The following is a 6,997-nucleotide window of genomic DNA, read 5'->3' as shown; positions in this document are numbered from 1 at the left end:
CTCTCCTAAACTCTCTTGCTACTCTCACCCCCTGCAACCTTCCTTCCACTCCCAGGACCCCCCACAGCCTGTTTCTTCTTTGGGTATCCACAGAAAAAAATTTGCTCTCCTTTTTCCAAAAGAGCAAACCTTATTTCACCAACCATCAAGGCCACTGAGTCTCTTTTTCTCTCTGTCTGTTTCCCTCCTTCCCTGTCCCCCTCCCCTTGGAGTCTCTCCAAAAGAAATGTTATTGTTATTCTTATCAGCTACCTCATGATCTATTTTTATCTCTCCACACTTATTAAATACTTCTGAGACCTGTCGAGGTGAATAAAGCCTCCATTTTTATTGAATCTCTATGCTTTCAGTTTTATTATTTCAAGATATAGTTAAAGGAAGGGACTCTTGGGAGGAAAACTGGGCTGAGGCAAGGTTGGGAGGGAAGAGAGAGGTTTCTTTCTAGAAGGGTGAGCCAAGGGTGCTGAGCAGTAATTGCTGATAGGAGGGGCTGGGGAGAGGCATCATCCTGGCTCCCAACTCCTTGGTCTCGGGAAACGGACAATAAGGTGGCAGGGACAGCTCGGAGCTTTGCTCCAAAATTGGTTCTTAGAGTTGAGAAGCTGTTCTGGGAATTGCCAGCATGGCTCTCCAAGGCTCTGAAACTGCCCTGCCACTCCCGAAGAAGACTGAATCACCAGAGCTGATGGATCTGGTGGGGCTGTAGGGATAGCATGGTCTGAGCCTCTTCCAGGTGACCTCTCTGGGACAGGCTCCCTGGCTAAGTCATTTGAGTGACTAGAAACCCCAGATCCACAGGTAACTCATTCTACTGGGGAAAGAGGGTGGTGGTGATAATTATTTCTCAAATCAACACAACAACATGTATTTGTTGCCTAGAATTTTTGTAACCAAAAACACAGGTTCAGCTGCCTGCCACAGTGAAAGCCAAACTCTTGAAACAGGTGTTGGTCCAAAAGGAAAGAAGTTTTTTTCCTGGTGCCACGACCTGGTAGGATGGTGGTCCCCCATCTCAAACACCATCTCCCCTTCCTGCTCAAGCCCATGGTTCTTATAGAGATAGGGAGGGGAGGGCTTTTTTTTCTTTCTGTCCACTTATCTTTCTAGCTTTTGTCACACTTAGGCCCCATCCACTCATCTTTCTAGCCTTTGGGTGCTCAGTGTAAGAACCTCTTGCTGCACCATCTTGGTCAGTGGGGGGGCTCCCCGGAGCTCTGCCTGACTGCCTACCATAAGGTGGTGGCACAAGAGCATCGAGGTTAATTGGTTGGGCTTGGCACCAAATTAACCTGGGTTTGAACCACAGGGGCAGCATATCCTGTAGGAATTCAGGCAGGTTATTCAAACTCTCTGAGACCTAGTGTTTTTCACAGATTCGTAATTATACCTACCTCGTGGGGTTGTTACGAGGATTGTTGAGCCACGTAATGAAGCTAGCGCAATGCCTGGGAGCTCAGTGATTGGTAGCTCATAATATTATAATCCCGAGGGCAACTATTACTTCTTCCTAACCATGACCCTATCCCACTGTACACCCCAATCCTTTGGGAACCCTGGACAAAGTCATCTAAGATACAACCAATCTCATGGACTTTTCCTGAGTGTTCCGTTGGTTAGGGGAATTTAGGAAGGGCACAGTGTGACCTAAGCCCCTGGTAGCATTGTTGTGGGTGGTGGGGATTCTCACCCGGCCTTTTCAGTGAACATGATCCAACCTTATCCAATAAAACACCCATGCCATAAAATGTTGCCCCCTCTTTGACATCAACTGTGAACCAGGTCATTTATCACCTGTTTGGTGACAAACAGATCTGTTATCAGTCTGGTGACAGATACTGTAGTACAAGAATAAAGAGTAAATGACCTGAAGATGGAAATGCCTAGATTCATATGGTGCCTTCATATCTGTATTTACCATTACATAGCCTTAGGCTAGTTCTTCATCATTGCTAAGAGAGCTTTGGATTCCTCGCTTGCAAAATGGGGTACTAAAAATATATGATTAAGAGAAAATGAGTGAAAAACACTCAGCACAATTCTGGCACATAGTAATTGCCCCGCAGATGGTGGTGTTTGCTGCAGTTCAAAGGCGGTGGTAATTGATGGTGCTGCTCCCTGCTGCCTTCTCCCCTTCCTCACAAGTGTCTGGTCCTCTGCTTCAGACCCAGCACTTGAAGTTTGCTTCATGCCAACGTAGACTTGAACCCAAATTAGCCTGCAAACCACTTCATCAGAACCCTTTAGGTTACTGGGTCTTCATCAGCTAAGCTGGTCCAAAAAGTGCTCAAGAACCTGGCAGAACTCCTCCTAACTGACTTGGCACCAGAGGGAAATAATAGTGTCAAAAGCTTCTTTCCCCAAAGGATGCAGACATTGCCTTTCCTGATACAGAGCACACCTCATCTACCCAGGCAACAACTCTGCATCATCAGTGTCTTTAAGAAGTGCCTGTTACTCTCTGACCAACTAAGTAAAAGCTGCACTAACCGTTCTGTGGCTGAAAGAGGAACATGGGTTAGCAAGTGAGCCTGTGAGAACCAGCTCAGGTTCAGCGCTCAGAAGATGCAGAAGTTCTGATCCAGTTACCACTGAGCCGATGGAGTCTTAACATGGTCCCTCTCCCTGTCCGAGACTCTCTGCGGGTACGGCCTCAGAGGCTGCCTGCCTCTGAAGGTATTACATCTGGGGAATCATGACCATCTCTTGGGAAGTGCTCTGAACAGTGTAGAGATCTGCACCAATGTATGCAATAATTCTTCTCTATGCAGGAAGGATGGTCAACCTCAGGCAAAAACGATGCATGTGCCTTCTAAGGTGTGGGCATGGGCTTTACACAAAAAAATCTCATGTGCTCCTCACAACTGAACACCCACGAGGAAAATAAACTTCCTCGAGGACCTGCCACGGGGTCCACCCAGATTGTGAGAGGCTAAGTCACAGTGTGAATTCAGGTTGATCTGACTCAGAAAACCCAAGATTCTTTTGCCTCCCTCTCCCATTCAAAATACAATCTTCCTTGTGCTTCAGAAAGCTCCACTCTTCCTTTCTGGTTTTTTTTTCCTTGTTCCCCCCACTCTCTTCCTCACCCTGCCCCCTGTTGAAATACACTGTCCTTGTGACATCATCTGAGGACCCTGAAGCTTCCCTTCTTTAGTGAGATCTCATGAAGCTGGTGGGATGAATATTCCTTCCCAGGAATATTGCCAGGTTAGTGTTGCCATTCTCCTCCCCACCCCACCCCCTTAATGTAATTATTTTAATAGGAGCCTCTGAATGTAATTACTTTAATAGGAGCCTCTGGAAAGAATATGATCCTCTCAGCCCACATTGGAGATTACCTGCTTGTACCGCCCCCACTGGGAGTGGCCCTGAGCAAAGCCACAAGGTTCCCACAGTGCACGATGCAGCAAGGAGATGAGCGGGTCATATGGTGAAGGGCACAGTCAGGACAGACTGGGAGATGACGTGGGTGGAGACAACACCAAATAAATTGTAATGTGTTGGAGCTGGAGAGCTGGCTTTACTTGGAGAGAACAGAGGGACAATGGAGAAACAGAAGTCCCTTCCTTGGAAAGCCTATATTCCCTCCTCCCCCTTGTTCTCTGTCCAAAGCCATTCTAGTCACAGAGGCTGCTCTTGTAGCAGTGAGCTGCAAGTGGACACTCAGCAGTGATTTTTGATGTACCACCAGGTTCCGGGCAGGGAAGGGGTCACAGACAGGGCCTTATCTGAGAGTTTCGCCATGGAATCAATTGCAAGAGGATGTTTATTCCACGTTCTCATACCCAGCAGTAATCTTCCAACAGACAGCTCCTGGGAGGTGCTGTGTTTCAGCACAAGTAGGATACTTGTCATCAATGTGCTGTCCATCCCTCTCTCTCTCTCTTTCTCTCTCTCTCTCCCTCCCTCCCTCCCTCACTCCCTTGCTTGTTCTCACATGCACACACACACACTTGGCTATGGAAATTGGGAGCAGGTGGACAGTGGTTCACTGTTGCTAGACACCACAGAGGGAGACAAAGATCCAGAAAGAAATGATGATATACTTTATAAATTTAGCAAACAGTCTCTGCTTTCTGTCTGTCTACTAGAGCTATTGCTCAACGCCTCTCTACCCCTTCCTCGCTCACACCTGTGGTCTGCAATGGTGCCTGGTAGAGGCAGCTGTTCTGTGAGGCTCTCAGCCATGCAAGTAGAACTAAGGGACATCTTTTCACAACCCCAAATGATCCAGCCAGATGTTCTGCTAAACCCATGTGGTCCAAAATTTAAACCCCAATTAATTAAAATTACAGAAAATACAAAATTCAGTTATTTAGTTACTCTAGCCACATTGCAAGTGCTTAACAGCCTCATGTGGCTAGTGGATACTGTGCTGGGAAGTATGAGCAGCAGGAAGTTCTAGACTGACCCAAGACCAGTTTCTGCCCTAAGAGAGGTGTCACTGGTATTTGACCCTGGCTTGTCCTGCCTGCCTCATTGATGTATCCTGAGTCCTTGCACCATAAAAGGCATTTTTTCACATGTGGCTTCATTTCACTCTCATAACAATTCTTCAAAGTGGGGGAGTGTTCCCTGGTGGCATGTGGAGGATCCAAGGTTCTGGTAGGCAAAGCAGCCACTCTATGTTCTTTCCTCTGAACCATGTACCTGGAGCAGTGGTAGAAAGATAGTACTAGGATTTCTGGTCAAGATGGCAGCATAGGAAGACATGCTTTGCCTCTTCGCACAACCACATCAAAATTACAACTAAAATATAGAATAACCATCACTCAGGAACGTCAGAAATCGAGTTGAATGGAAGTCTGATAACTATGGAATTAAAGAAATCAATCCATCCAGACTGGAAAGAGGGGCACAGACATGGAATGGTCTGGCCCCACACCCATGTGTGGTAGATAAAAATTTGGGAGGGATATCTCAGGAGCGAGGAATCCAAGCCTCACACCAGCCCCCCCACCCCCGCCCCAGCCCAGGGTTCTGGCTACAAAAACCAGCAGAGATTGAATCAGTGGAAGAAACTTCTGGAGCCCCAAGCAGTTCCTCTTAAAGAACACACACACGGACTCATGGACTCAGACTCTCTCCCTCTGAGCTCCAGCACTGGGGTAGCAGCGTGAAAGGCACTAGTGTCACACAAGGAGAAACTTCAGTCTCTGGCATCAAGGTAAGCAGAGGCCACTGTCCCTTTTCTAAACCCTCCCCTCACTGAGCTGGCAAGCTGGTGCCATGTCTGAGACTCCATCAACCTCATTAACACTGTTTCACCTGCCTTGGAGATCCCCAGAAACTCTGCCCCACCCAACTTACAGCCCCACCAAACCTACTTTTCCATATGAATGGCTGGTCTTGTCTCATGCTGCACAACTTCTTAAATCCTCCCAAATAAGCAACAACCAGCCTCAGTGAGCCCCAGGCCTGGCACTAGCAGCAGCCAGGCTAGATTCACAGCTTGGCTTTGCCTGGGAATCTCCAAGACCAGCAAAGTAATAGCCATCTCAGATTGCTTTATAGATCAGGCAGGGTGGCCCCAGGAAAAACATAGGTGTGGCTGATCTTGGCCTGCACCACCTGGGAAACCCCAGGGCCTGTGCACCCAGTGGACAGCTATAGACCACATTGGAGTACTACCACCCGGCCCTGCACAGATGATCCTCCACAGAGGGCAGAGGTTGGTGGTCAGTGGTCACAGCCAGCCCTTGCAGCTGACTGGCCTGGGGAAATCCCTCCCATTGATCTGCCAACAACAACCAAGGCTCAACTACAAGAGGAGGGTGCTCAGCCCGCATGAAGGACACGCCTCAAGTACCCAGCTTGGGTGATAGGGGAGGCTGTGCTACTAGAACCTACAGGACACCTACTACATTAGGCCATGCTACCAAGACAGAGTCATAGCAGCTCTACCTAATACATAGAAGCAAACACAGGGAAGCTGCCAAAACAAGGAGACAAAGAAACATGGCCCAAAAGAAAGAAGAGATCAAAACTCCAGAGAAAGAGCTAAACAAAATGGAGATAAGCAATCTATCAGATGCAGAGTTCAAAACACTGGTTATAAGGATTCTCAACAAACTTAGTGAGGACCTCAGGAGCATGAAAAAGATCCAGTCAGAAACAAAGGATACACTAATTGAAATAAAGAACAATTTACAGGGAAACAACAGTAGAGTGGATGAAGGTGGTAATCAAATCAATGATTTGGAACATAAGGAAGCAAAAACAATGAGCCAGAACAACAAGAAAAAAAAGAATCCAAAAAAATGAGGATGGTATAAGCACCCTCTGGGACAACTTTAAGGGGTACAACATTCGCCTCATAGGGGTGACAGAAGGAGAAGAGAAAGAGCAAGAAATTCAAAATCTATTTGAAAAAATAATGAAAGAAAACTTCCCTAATTTGGTAAAGGAAATAGACATGCAAGTCCAGGAAGCACAGAGAGTCCCAAACAATATGGATGCAAAGAGGCCCACTCCAAGACACATTGTAGTTAAAAATGCCAAAAGTTCAAGAAAGAATCTTAAAAGCAGCAAGAGAAAATAAGCTAGTTACCTCCAGGGGATCTCCCATAAGACTGCTGATTTCTCAAAAGAAACTTTGCAGAGTAGAAGGGATTGGAAAGAAATGTTTAAAGTCATGAAAAGCAGGGACCTGTGACCAATATTGTTCTACCCAGCAAAGCTATCATCTAGAATTGAAGAGCAGACAAAGAGCTTCCCAGACAAGAAAAGCCTGAAGGAGTTCTTCATCACCAAACCATTATTATATGAAATGTGAGAGGGACTTATTAAGAAAAAGAAGAAGATCAATACTATGAACAATAAAATGGCAAAAATGCTTATCTATCAACAATTAAATCTAAAAAACAAATTAAGCAAACAAGAAGAACAGAGACAGAATCATGGATGCAGAGAGCATTTTGATGGTTACCAGATGGGAGGGGAGTGTGGGGGAATGGGTGAAGAAGTAAGGGACTAAGAAGTGTACATAGGTAGTTAC

Source organism: Desmodus rotundus, chromosome 7 (genome assembly GCF_022682495.2).
Source record: "Desmodus rotundus isolate HL8 chromosome 7, HLdesRot8A.1, whole genome shotgun sequence".
NCBI lineage: Eukaryota > Metazoa > Chordata > Mammalia > Chiroptera > Phyllostomidae > Desmodus > Desmodus rotundus.
Note: the sequence above shows the minus strand (reverse complement) of the source record.